The sequence below is a fragment of the Arachis hypogaea genome, chromosome 1, assembly GCF_003086295.3.
Source record: "Arachis hypogaea cultivar Tifrunner chromosome 1, arahy.Tifrunner.gnm2.J5K5, whole genome shotgun sequence".
Taxonomy (NCBI): domain Eukaryota; kingdom Viridiplantae; phylum Streptophyta; class Magnoliopsida; order Fabales; family Fabaceae; genus Arachis; species Arachis hypogaea.
The window spans coordinates 68,487,099-68,499,396 of record NC_092036.1 but is presented as its reverse complement, the minus strand read 5'-3'; positions in this window follow the sequence as shown (position 1 = coordinate 68,499,396).

The following is a 12,298-nucleotide window of genomic DNA, read 5'->3' as shown; positions in this document are numbered from 1 at the left end:
TCTAAGAGTCCTGAGAGCCCAACATCTTCCAATCTTTTAAAGGTTGCCTCAGTATATTGATGAGATCTTGCCTGTTGCTTGGCTAAAAATTCAGGGCATTGCTCAAATGGCTTGATCTCAGGATTGAGTGTTGGCAAATTGTGGGTCAAGTACTCCAACCTTTCTTGCATGTTTTCATCATTCTCCATTCTTTGTGCATATCTAACTTCTCCCATGGTGTGATGAACATTCTTCCATTGATACAGGTTGTGACTGTATTCCCCTGCTTTAGCTTGACTAAAATACAGCTTATCATATGATTCTTTGAATTCTTTGTATTGCACTTTTTGTCCTTCAAGAATCTGTGCTTGAAATTCTTGCTGCTGAGTCATCATTTGTTGTTGCCATCTCTCTTGTTTCTCCTCCATTTGATGCTGCCAAGCTTCTCGTTCCTCTTTTTCTTTCAAAAATTGCTCCATAAATTCTGGATGGGGCTCTAGATATTTCTTTTGGCCCCCCTGATTTTGACCTTGTTGAGCCTGCATGAGTTGCTGAGATAGTTCTTCAATTGATCTTTGTAACTGGCTCATGTCTATGGCATCATGAGCTTGATTTCGTCCTTCCTCTCTTTGTGATCTCCTTTGTCTAGGAGCTACCACCCCTTCTTGATCTTCTTCTTCATTCATTCCCTCCATACTCTTCTTGGTGATTCCTTTTCCCTTTTTCACTTTTTCTGTATCCTCATCTTCAAAGATTACTCTCGCTTTGTCACATAGTCTGAGGATGGTACTTGGATGTCCAAGACTACTTGATTTGCTTGTGCTATTGGCCATATCTTGAATACTGTCGGCTATGAGTTGTGCAAGGTTGATTTCACCTCCATGTAAGATGTAGTATGTCAAGAGTGCTCGTTTGATTGTGACCCAAGAGGCGTTTCCAGTAGGAAGAATAGATCTCCTCACTATTTCATACCATCTTTTGGCTACAGGAGTAAGATTTATCCTTCTCAAGTGACTTGGAACTCCCTTTGAATCTCTTTCCCAATCTGTATTTTCCACACATAACCCTTGCAAGATCTCATCCGGATTGTTTTCTATTTGCAACCTGGTCTCATAACTAGGCTCTGCATAAGTTATGGTTCTCAACTTTAGAGCCCTAGTGATGGCTGCTGGACTGAAGCTCACTTCAACTCCTCTGACATAACTTGTGTAAGGAGCACTATCTTTGTTTTCTTTTACAGCATTTGCATAGAACGCCCTAATCATGACTGCATTGATGTCAACAAGAGGAGCACATAAGAGTTCCCACCTTCTTTCTTTAGTGATTTGCCTCATGATGGGATATTCTCCTTCCTTCAAATCAAGACCTTTCTCATAGATGACATTCTTTGTCATCATGAACCTATGATATCTCCCTTCATGGAATTGGGATCTAAATTTGGTTGCATCAAATGATGGAGGTTCGGCTATCATAGGTTCCTTTCCCGGCCTCCTTTTTGAACTTGAAGAGGCCATTGGATTTGAGGTGAAAAGAAAGGAAAAGTGAGAAAAGAAGAAGTATGTGTTGTGTTGGGAAGAGTTTTGATTCGGTTCTGTTGTGAGACAAGGGAATTATGTTGGTTTTAAGAGTAAATGGGATTATGGTTTTCATATGTGAATGAGTTTGTGAACCGTTTAGTGCTACGGCTATTAATAGGCAGATTCTTCAAACTTTCCAACAAAACCACAATGAATGAGGAAAGAGCTCGTTGGTGCTCATGAAGGGTTGAGATTGAGTTGTTCATCAAAGGAGTGCATGGAATGGACGGTCTGCATGCATTGTTGAGGCTTTGACGAGGATCCTCCTCCCATTGGCTGCATGCATTTAGGCGTTCAATGATGCATGCATGCATACAAATTCTGCTTCCCCATGAGCGCATTCTTCTAGGCACATGTGACCATCCTCACATAGCTTCTCCTAGCCGTGGCCCCTCCTTGCTTTTGTCTCAATCCTTTTCTCCTGCAAGAATCAAGACAGCTAGCCTTAAATCATTAACATAATCGTTGGCAATTGATTTATAATAAAAGATTTGTTTTGTTTTGTTTATTATTTATTTGAATTTTTTTTGTGATCAATTGTGTCCCTAAATAAAAAATGCTAAAAGTTGGTGAACACCAAACTTATCTTTTATTGAGGGGACGGCTTAACAGTGCAAACCGTTCTTCACAATTGATGCATTAAAAAAATTTTGATGTATGATCCCTTTTCTGTATGGTTTTGAGTCCATGATTGAGAAATGATCTTCTGAACATTGTTACACATGCAGACACCAAACTTAGTGTTTGGTCATATGCTTCATCAAAAGAATTATGCATATGTTCTAAGACTAATCCCCTTTTTTTGAAAAATGAACTTGGGTGTGCCTTAAGGTACACCAAACTTAGAAGTTTGACATGTGCTTTAAAACAATGTATGTATTTATCAGGCATGAAAGTTCAAAATCATATTCAGAGGAATCATAGCTTATTAAATGAAAGAGAGGACAGAAATCTTAAATCATGGGTTGCCTCCCATGAAGCGCTCTTTTATTGTCACTAGCTTGACATTGAACTCCCTTTAGGGTGGTTGATGTTGGTGATGTCTCAACTTGTCACCTCTCACTGTCAGCTTTCTCTGTGTGCCTTGATGCTCAATTTCCATATGCTTAAGAGACAGTACTTGGTTGACAGTGTAATAATCTTCTACTCCCAGCTGTTGATATACGAGTTGCACCTTATCACCTTTAGAAAATCCTTCAGTTGGGATTTTCTTGTTCTTCCACCCTTTGTGAGCCTTTTTCTTGCTCTTCATCTTTTTCTTTCTTGTTGATCTTTCTTTCTTGACAGTGACTTGAGTTGTGATACCTTCCTTCTTGTTTATCACCCCTGCTTCCTTTTGAATTCCTTTTTCTTCTTGCAACTGCTTGTTTTTCTGTTCTACTGCCTTGTCGGTTGCTTGCTTTGGAAGAAAGTCATCACTTGTTCTGCTTGTTTCTTCATTCCTTTGCAATTCTGGAAAGACTTTCAAGATGATGCTCTCCTCATGCATCCTGAGGGTTAACTCTCCCTGCTCTATATCCACAATGGCTCTAGCAGTGGCCAAAAATGGTCGACCAAGTATTATGGAGTCATTTCCATTTTCTGAAGAATCCAGGATCACAAAATCTGCAGGATAAATGAACTTGTCAACCTTAACTAAAAGGTTCTCAATCAGCCCTTTAGGATATACCACTGATTGGTCCACCAACTCTAAGGACATCTGTATTGGTTTCACCTCCTCTATGCCAAGCTTCTTCACTAAAGAAGATGGGATTAGATTTATACTTGCTCCTAAATCACACATTCCCTTGTTGATGAATAGATTTCCAATAGTGCATGGTAGGAAGAAACCTCCAGGATCTTCAAGCTTGGGAGGGAGTCCCTTTTTAATGAGTGCACTGCATTCTTCACTAAGCATTACAGTTTCCTTTTCATTCCAACTCCTTTTCTTGTTGATGAGCCCTTTCAAGAACTTGGCATACAGAGGCATTTGCTCCAAAGCCTCGGCCAAAGGTATGTTGATTTCCAGCTTCTTGAAAGTCTCAAGAAATTTGTGAAAATGCTGATCCTTTGTCTCTTTGTGAAATCTCTGTGGATAAGGCAGTGGTGGTGTTAAGTTCTTCTCCACTTGATATTGTCTTGGATTTGGTTCTTCCTTGATCTGCTTTCCTTTCTTCTGATTCTGTGGTTCGTTGTTCTCCTCTGTGAGTTTTTCTGGGACATCCTTTCTTAACATGTCCTTGTTGATGGATTCATCATTCTTTGTTGACTCATTGTCATTGTTCTTGGTTGCTCCTTGGTTACCATCCACTAACACTTTTCCACTTCTTAGTTGCACGACCTTGCATTCTTCCTTTGGGTTGGGAATGGTGTCACTAGGCAGTGAGCTTGATGGTTTTTCAACAGAAATTTGTTTGGAGATTTGCCCAATTTGCCTTTCTAGGTTCTTCATGGAAGCTTCTTGGTTCTTTGTTGTCAATTCTTGGTTCTTCATCATTTTCTCCATGAGCAGCTCTAGATTAGTGATCCTCTGGGATTCTTGTGAAATTGGTTGGTTTTGGGGTGTTGATGGATGATGATAGGTGTTTTGATTTGTTAGGTGGTTATTGGGTGGATAATGGTTAGAGTTGGGGTAATTATTTTGTGGTTTTCTGTATGTATTTTGGTTAGTGTTTGGCTGGGGGTTGTGGTTTGTGCTTTTCCAATTATTCTGACTTGTGTTTCTTTGCCATGGTTGTTGGTTTTGATTATGGTTGTCTCCCCATCTGAGGTTGGGATGGTTCTTCCAAGATGGATTATAAGTGTCACCATAGACTTCATTTGTTCCAGGATTTTGGTTGTGCATGTACTGGACTTGCTCTTGCTATTGCTCCTCTTGAGTTTCTTCACTTTGCACCCAAGTAGTTGGTGGTTGGCTTGTGGCACTCACTGATGCAACTTGCAAGCCATCAATTCTTTTGGCCATTTGCTCAAACTGTTGTTGAATCTGCTGCTGCATTATCTTGTTCTGAGCTAGAATTGAATCCACTCCTTCCAACTCCATTACTCCTCTTCTTTGTGATGGTTGGCGTTGTCTTTGATGAGCAAAGAAATATTGGTTATTGGCCACCATATCAATGAGGTTTTGAGCTTCCTCTGTAGTTTTCATAAGTTGCAAAGAGCCTCCAGCTGAATGATCAAGTGCTTCCTGAGCTTTAAGAGTGAGTCCCTCATAGAAGTTTTGCAACTTGTCCCACTCAGTGAACATCTCTGGTGGACATTTCCTCAACAGAGCCTTATATCTTTCCCATGCTTCATATAAGTTTTCAGCCTCCATTTGAGTGAATGTCTGCACCTCTGTCTTCAATCTTAGGATTCTTTGAGGGGGATAAAATTTGGCAAGGAACTTGCTTACCAAGTCATCCCAAGTGTTGATGCTTTCTTTCGGAAAGGTCTCTAGCCATTGAGTGGCTTTATCTCTGAGAGAAAATGGAAAGAGTAGCAACTTGTAACTGTCAGGAGGCACACCATTGGTTTTCACCGTGTCACAGATTCTCAAGAAGGTAGATAAATGTTAATTTGGGTCCTCCAAAGGTCCTCCTCCAAAAGAACAGTTGTTTTGAACCAAAGTGATGAGTTGTGGCTTTAGTTCAAAATTATTTGCATTGACATTAGGAGGAAGAATGCTACTTCCACAGTGTCTAGCATTTGCAAATGTATATGAAGCTAGGACTCTTCGTTGTTGTTGGTTGTTGTTGGCCCCTTCTCCTGGTTGATTGAGATCCCCTTCCATTTCTTGGAATTCCTCCTCAGATTCTTCCTCTCCAATAACGTTCTTCCCTCTTTCGGCTCTTCTTATTCTTCGAAGAGTTCTTTGGTCAATTTCAGAGAGGACAGGGGAAGATCTTCCTGTACCTGACATACAAACACACAACAATAAACACACAGATCCAGAAAACTAATGAAACTTCAATCTATAGCTAGAATGAAGTTTTAGTTAGTTTAAGCAAAAATTCAAACAGTTAGTGTGTTAGTCAAAGTTAGAAGAACAGAAAAGAAAAAGTGCTTGATCTAGACCTCCACTTCACTTAATCATTGTCAATCTATTTCAATCCCCGGCAACGGCGCCAAAAACTTGATGTGTGGAAAGAGATCCAACACAAAACTCACCGGCAAGTGTACCGGGTCGCATCAAGTAATAATAACTCACATGAGTGAGGTCGATCCCACAGGGATTGAAGGATTGAGCAATTTTAGTTTAATGGTTGATTTAGTCAAGCGAATCAAGTTTTAGTTTGAGTGGGTTGTATTTGACAGAAACTAAATTGCTTGGAATATAAAGGGAGAAGGGGAAATTGCAGTAAATTAAAGAGCAGGAAAGTAAAATTGCTGAATCTTAAAGAACAAGAAAGTAAATGACTGAAACTTAAAGTGCAAGAAATGTAAATTGCAGAAACTTAAAGTGCAAGAAATGTAAATTGCTTGAATATAAAAGGGGAATTAAGGATTGGGAGTTCAGAATTCCAGCAAGAGAAAGTAACTTGCAACAATTAGTAAAGTAGAAGATGAATTGGAATAAACTAAAGTTCAAACAGAAATTGAAATTAAAGTGCAGCAGGGTTCACAGAAGAACCAAAAGTAAATTAGGATCTCAGGACTCCAGAGACTAGGTAGCAGAGCCTAGATCTCAATTACCTTCCTAGATCCAAGTTCTCAAGCAATTGACAAGAAAATAAAGAAGAAGCAGTAAAGGAACTTAAATTGAACTCAATTGTGCAGAAGAGGAATCAAAGAGATTTTGAATGGAGATTGAGACAGAATTTCCTCAATTCTTCACACCCAAAACTCAGAACAAGGAAATTAAAAATGCCCAAGCAAGAACGAGGAAGAAGAGAGTTCAATTCTCCTCCCTAATTCTCTGAAATCTCAGTGAAGACACCAAGAGAAGTTCCAAAATGCAAAAATAAAATTCAAAGCTCAAAGGAAGTGCAAAATTCAAAAGCTAAGCAAAAGGTCCTAATTACATCAAACTAGCTCCTATTTATACACTTTCTATTCTTGGATTTTGGGATTTGGATGGGCTTTTGATTTGGTGAAGAAATGAATTGAATTGGAATTTTAATTAAATTTTCGGCCCAAAATAATAGCTTCCAGGAGGCTGCCCTGCCCTTGTGGAGGGCAGGGCAGAAAATTGATGTTTGGTGCGTTGCTGGTGCGGGCGTGGTGCAGGCTAGTGCGCAGAATGCTGCCCTGCCCTCGCGGAGGGCAGGGAAGAAAAAAATGGTGCTGCCAGGATCGTGCTGTGGTGCGCGCTGGTGCTGCCAGGATAGTGCCTTGGTGCGCCAGACTCATTTCTTGGTGCGCCAGATTCATGCCACACAAAATGCTGCCCTGCCCTCGCGGAGGGCAGGGCAGTTTTTTCACTTTGATGTCCCAAGTTCGAATCATGGCCGAAACACACGCTATTTAATTTCCTTGGCTTTCTTGGCACGGTAATGGGGCCTAGTTCCTTGCTTCCTTCTTGTTCCACGTTCGAGACTTGTAGCAAGCATCATAGGCATTTTTCCTTTGATTTTCTTCCTTGGTGAGCCCGATACTGCCCTTGTGGAGGGCAGGGCAACATTTTCTTCTTCTTGATTCCAAGGCACAAATTTGTGCTCTGCCCTTGTAGTGGGCAGGGCAGAGTTGCCTTCTTTGCCTTGTTCCCTTATGTTGCCCTCCTAGAGGGCAGTGTGCCCTTGTGGAGGGCAATGCTTGCCTCCCCCATTGCATGCGGCACACTTTTCCTTCCTTTGACCACGCTTCCTTCTCCTTGGGTCACGTTTTCTTAGGCCACGCTTTTCTCTTTTATTCTTTTCTTCACCTAATATAAACCAAAACAACCACTCCAAGTATCACTAAATTCATAAGGCTTATAAATCAATTAAAATTCAATTAAAATTAGCTTAAACCTCATGAGTTAACATTAATTTCATGGTGGTTGCTTGATTTAAAGAAGTTATGCATTTTCACTCCAAATCACTTACTTAGGAAGCAAGAAAGTGCATAAAGACTAACAAAGCAAGTGAAATTAGCTTGAAAAATGGGTATATGATGACTTGTCATCAGGCCTCTTGAAAGAGCTTCCCCTCTTAAAAGGCGGACCTCTAGGTGCGAAGTTCTTCCCTCGGTTATGTGGGAATGAACCTTTGTGACTCCCTTTCTCAGCGGTTGCCCTTTTCACACACTTTTCAGCAACCCTACACTTGTTCACCAATTCGGAGAAAGTCCTGATCTCCATTGGTCCTACTGAACTGAAGATATCACTCCGGAGTCCTCCTTCATACTTAACACACTTCCATTCCTCATATTCCACCGGAGTCCCTTGGCACATACGAGAGAATCTGAACAGCTCCTCAAACTTGTCAATATACTCTGATATGGACATGGTACCCTGCTTCAGCTGCAGTAACTCAAGTTCCTTAGCCGTCCTAGCAGAAGTCGGAAAGTACTTCTTATAAAACTCCTCTTGAAAGACATCCCAGGTGATATAATCATCACCCTGCTGCAGAAGATGTCGGATACCTTGCCACCAATGCGACGCTTCACTGATGAGCATATAGGTAGCAAACTCGACACGCTGTCCTTCAGGTACCACTTGTGCTTGCAGTGCTCGCTCTATAGCCTGAAACCATGTATCAGCCTCAGTCGGGCTAGTAGTTCCCTTGAACTTAGGTGGATTAACCTTCAAAAAGTTTGCCAGTGTCATCAGGCTCTGAACTCCACCTCCATCATTACCATGGTTGTTTATCTGTTGACCAAGAGTCTCAGCAGTGGCTTGCATAGCAGCAGCCATATTCTCCAACGCAGTCATAAAGTTCACCGGGTCATTAGGGTTGTTCTCCGGCGCACGAACATTAGTACAACCTCTACCATGGCCTCTACCGCCTCCACAAGGCACCATCTGGTTCCTATACACACCAAATAATCGATATTAAGTTGATCAGTCTCAATATCGGAAGTCTAGTACTTCAAGGTCCCAAATGCATGCTCATGAACGTTTATGCCAATTATATCAAGCAGATATACTAACGGCACATAACACACACACAGAGAATGCACAGAAGCATAGTCAGTCCATCCCTCAGGCTCTACAAGAACGAACTACTCTGATACCATAATGTAACACCCTACCATACAGAGTCTTATGCTTAAGTCATAATTCAGAGATGGCAAGGTATTACGACCTCAAAAATAAAAATTTAGTACGTATAGTAGTATGAATGATTGATTATAACTAGGAGCCTTTGTAGAAAAAGGGGTAAACAAAAATCGCAACTCGAAAGCGCAACACTCCGATCGATAACGTAACGAACAAGGATAACCAACACGAGATTATATATATATATACAAAGGAGTGTCAAAAACAAGAATATCAAGACTCAAAATCCGGCTGCGAAGATAACTGGTCCGAGCATAGCAATATATACATATGATAAAATAAGAAAAACCCCAAAGGAAACCCAAAGGGACACAAATACATAAAACCTATTCTCCAAAATCTCCCATAAGAGGAGTCATCACAGTTTATATTATTTAATGGAGATAAAAGTATCTAAGCAAAACATATAACCCAAAACATAGTCTCGAGAACAAAGGATCTTCGCATATCTAGAAATCTCCAGCATGCCTCAGCGGGAAACCTCACGTCCTGCATCTGAAAACCACAAAATCCGCATGGGTGAGAACCAGAGGTCCCCAGCATGGTAATAGCTTCCACATATATAATACATAATAATAGAGGAAAGCCGAAGGCAATCCTAGAACTTCCTCCAGATAATTCAAAGCTTATAAATAAGCTAAACCATATAAGGGCATCTGACTAAAGATTCTTCAGTCTAACTAATACTTCCCTTTCCAATTCCTTCAAACCTCCCAACCACCAGCAGAAGTATAATGTAGCAAACACAGTTATATCAAACAAGAAATATACAAATAGGAACAATTAAGGCATTTAGACAATTAGCAAGTAATATGTAGTCAAATAGGCAATCTCAAACAATTCATATAGTATGCATATGATGAATGCCTGTCCCTAGTGGCTGATGATATCATCTGTCGGTTATAGAGCCAACCCGACAAGTCCTGGTAGCTAACCATTGGACTGTCCCTCTGTCGTGTCTCCCCAACTCGAGTTATACTCAATATAAACTTGATCATAATTATGATCCATATCCATCACCCTCACTGGTGAATATTTATGGGGGTGAGCTCATCCGGGGCTTTCACAGTGCCCGGCCACCCTGACGACATAGGGTCAAAAGAGCTTCAAGTCTCAACCTGGAGCACGTGGTGGCTAGCCACTGCTTTTTCCCAGGGAAACTCTCATCTCCGATAATGGAAGTGCAACATTCACAATTCATTCAACAACATATATACATTTATACTAGCCATAATCATGGCTCCGCCGTAACACGGCAATAATCTAGCCATCCGGCTCACGGTTAAATCCATAACCAGCCATTTCATTAACAATTACAGCCTTTCGGCCCATAGCATAACAAGCACTTCCACCACCATCCTCCGCCTATCACATAATCATCCTTCATCCTCATTGATCATTCATTTTTTCCTTGCTTCACTCGCAAGTTACCACATTCACTAGCCCTTCTTCTCATAGCTAGACATATCATAATGATTTAAGACATAAGTGGTGAGATCGAAGGCTTAGAAGTATGAGATTTGGATTTTAAAACTCAAAAATCAACTTTGGGATGAAAACAGGGCCACGCGTACGCGCACTCCACGCGCACGTGTGGATGGCCACCAAAACTCATCGACGCGTATGCGTCATGCACGCTGACGTGTGGATTGAAAATTAGCCAATCGACGTGCACGCATCAGCCACGCGTACGCGTGGGTACTCTCATGCCCCAGGCACAAATCTGGCACAGTTTTGGCATAACTTTCTGGAAAATGGCTGGGCATTGGGTGTAGCACATTCGGCGCGCCCGCGCACATCACGCGCACGCGTGGATGGCGCTTTCTGGAAGGACGGCGCGTGCGCGCCAAGTGCGCCTACGCGCGGGGGGTCATTCTGCTAAAAAATTTTCTAAGTTAAAATCTGCAGAATTCACAGATTCAACTCCCAATCTTCCGACGGACATAACTTCCTCATTTTAAGTCGTTTTCCACCCGTTCTTCAAACGGCATGGACATCCTGGATCCAATTTCATTTCTAAACAGATTTGGCACAAAACAAAGATCTGTAGTCCAAGTCATGTCCCGTTAAAGTATGCCCAAAGACTATGTTTTTCATACAAAACCACAAAGTGCCATTTTCAAAACAAGCCATTTCAACTCTTTTAAAAATCAATCAAAACATGCCAATTTCATCCCTTTTCCTTGAAATCAATCAAAACATATCAAATTCAACATCAAGCCTCCTCAACTCACACATTGACACTTTACCACAATTTACAAAATCACTATCCCATCATTTTATCCCACTTCACCCAAGTGGCTCAAACCCAAACACATTGACATATCACATACTCTTCATCATGCCAATTTTCAACAACACCAATTCCAATAAATCATTATTGTACACAATCAATATCATACTCACCATCAACATGGTTCTACCCACAATTCAACCATAACCAATCATCAATCACATATCACAACATGCATATGTCTCATACATCATACCATCAAGGCATCAATAATCATCATCACATATATGACCACATCATATATATCAACCATTCAACAACACCAACAATTCAATGCCTATCTTAGGGCCTCTAGCCTAAGTATTTCCTACCACATTACATATTAGATACGAGAAACCGAGACCATACCTTAGCCGATTTCCCAAGCTCAACTGGAGCACTTCCAAACCACTTTTTCCTCAAGCTCTCAAGGCCTCAACACCTCCAAGAATAGATTTTTCACCACCAAACCCTTTTTAAGCTTTTCAATATCACCAATCAAGCTCCAATATTCACATATACACAACCTAAGCCACAATCATCACACCCATACACAACATCTCAAAACCCAAACATCATAGAACCACAAATTACACTAGGGTTGAGAATCTTACCACATCCAAGGTCCAAGGAGACAAGATTAACCTTCTCCTTCTAGAGAGTTGGGTCCTATAACATTAAAAAGCCCAAAATCTTAACATTTTGCCCAAAATCAGAGAGTTGGGTCCTATAACATCAAAGCTGAAAATTCGAAGAGCAAAACGTGGCTTACCTCAAGATTAATTGTATGGGTTTTGTAGAGCTCTCTGCAGTGAACGCGTGGCCGCAAACGGTGCGGCAATCGGAGCTCTAGATCAAAAGTTATGGTGGTTTGAAGATCAAGTGAGAGATAAAGGTTTGAGAGAATATTCTTCTCCTCCCTCACTCCATTTCAGCGTGTGTGTGTAACAAATGAGGAGAGAGAGTGCTGAAAACTAGGGTTTTGGTTTAGTTATGTTGGGCCAAGGGCCCACTTTGGGTCCGGTTGGCCCGGTTTGGCCCGTTCGGTCCAATCTTGGTCCGAATTCTATAAAATTAGTACCGAAATTCTCGTCTCAATCTCCTCTATCACATTAAGCCATAAAAATCACATTTTGGGCTTTCTAGAATAAATTCTCATTTATGGGTTAATTAACTGTTAATTAACCGGGTTTTACATTTAGTATACGACAGATCTGTAAATTTCTTATTTTTTTAAGTTTTAAACTAAAAAATATATTTTTTTCTTATAGTAGAAAAATAAAATATTCATAAAATTTCAAAAAAACAAAA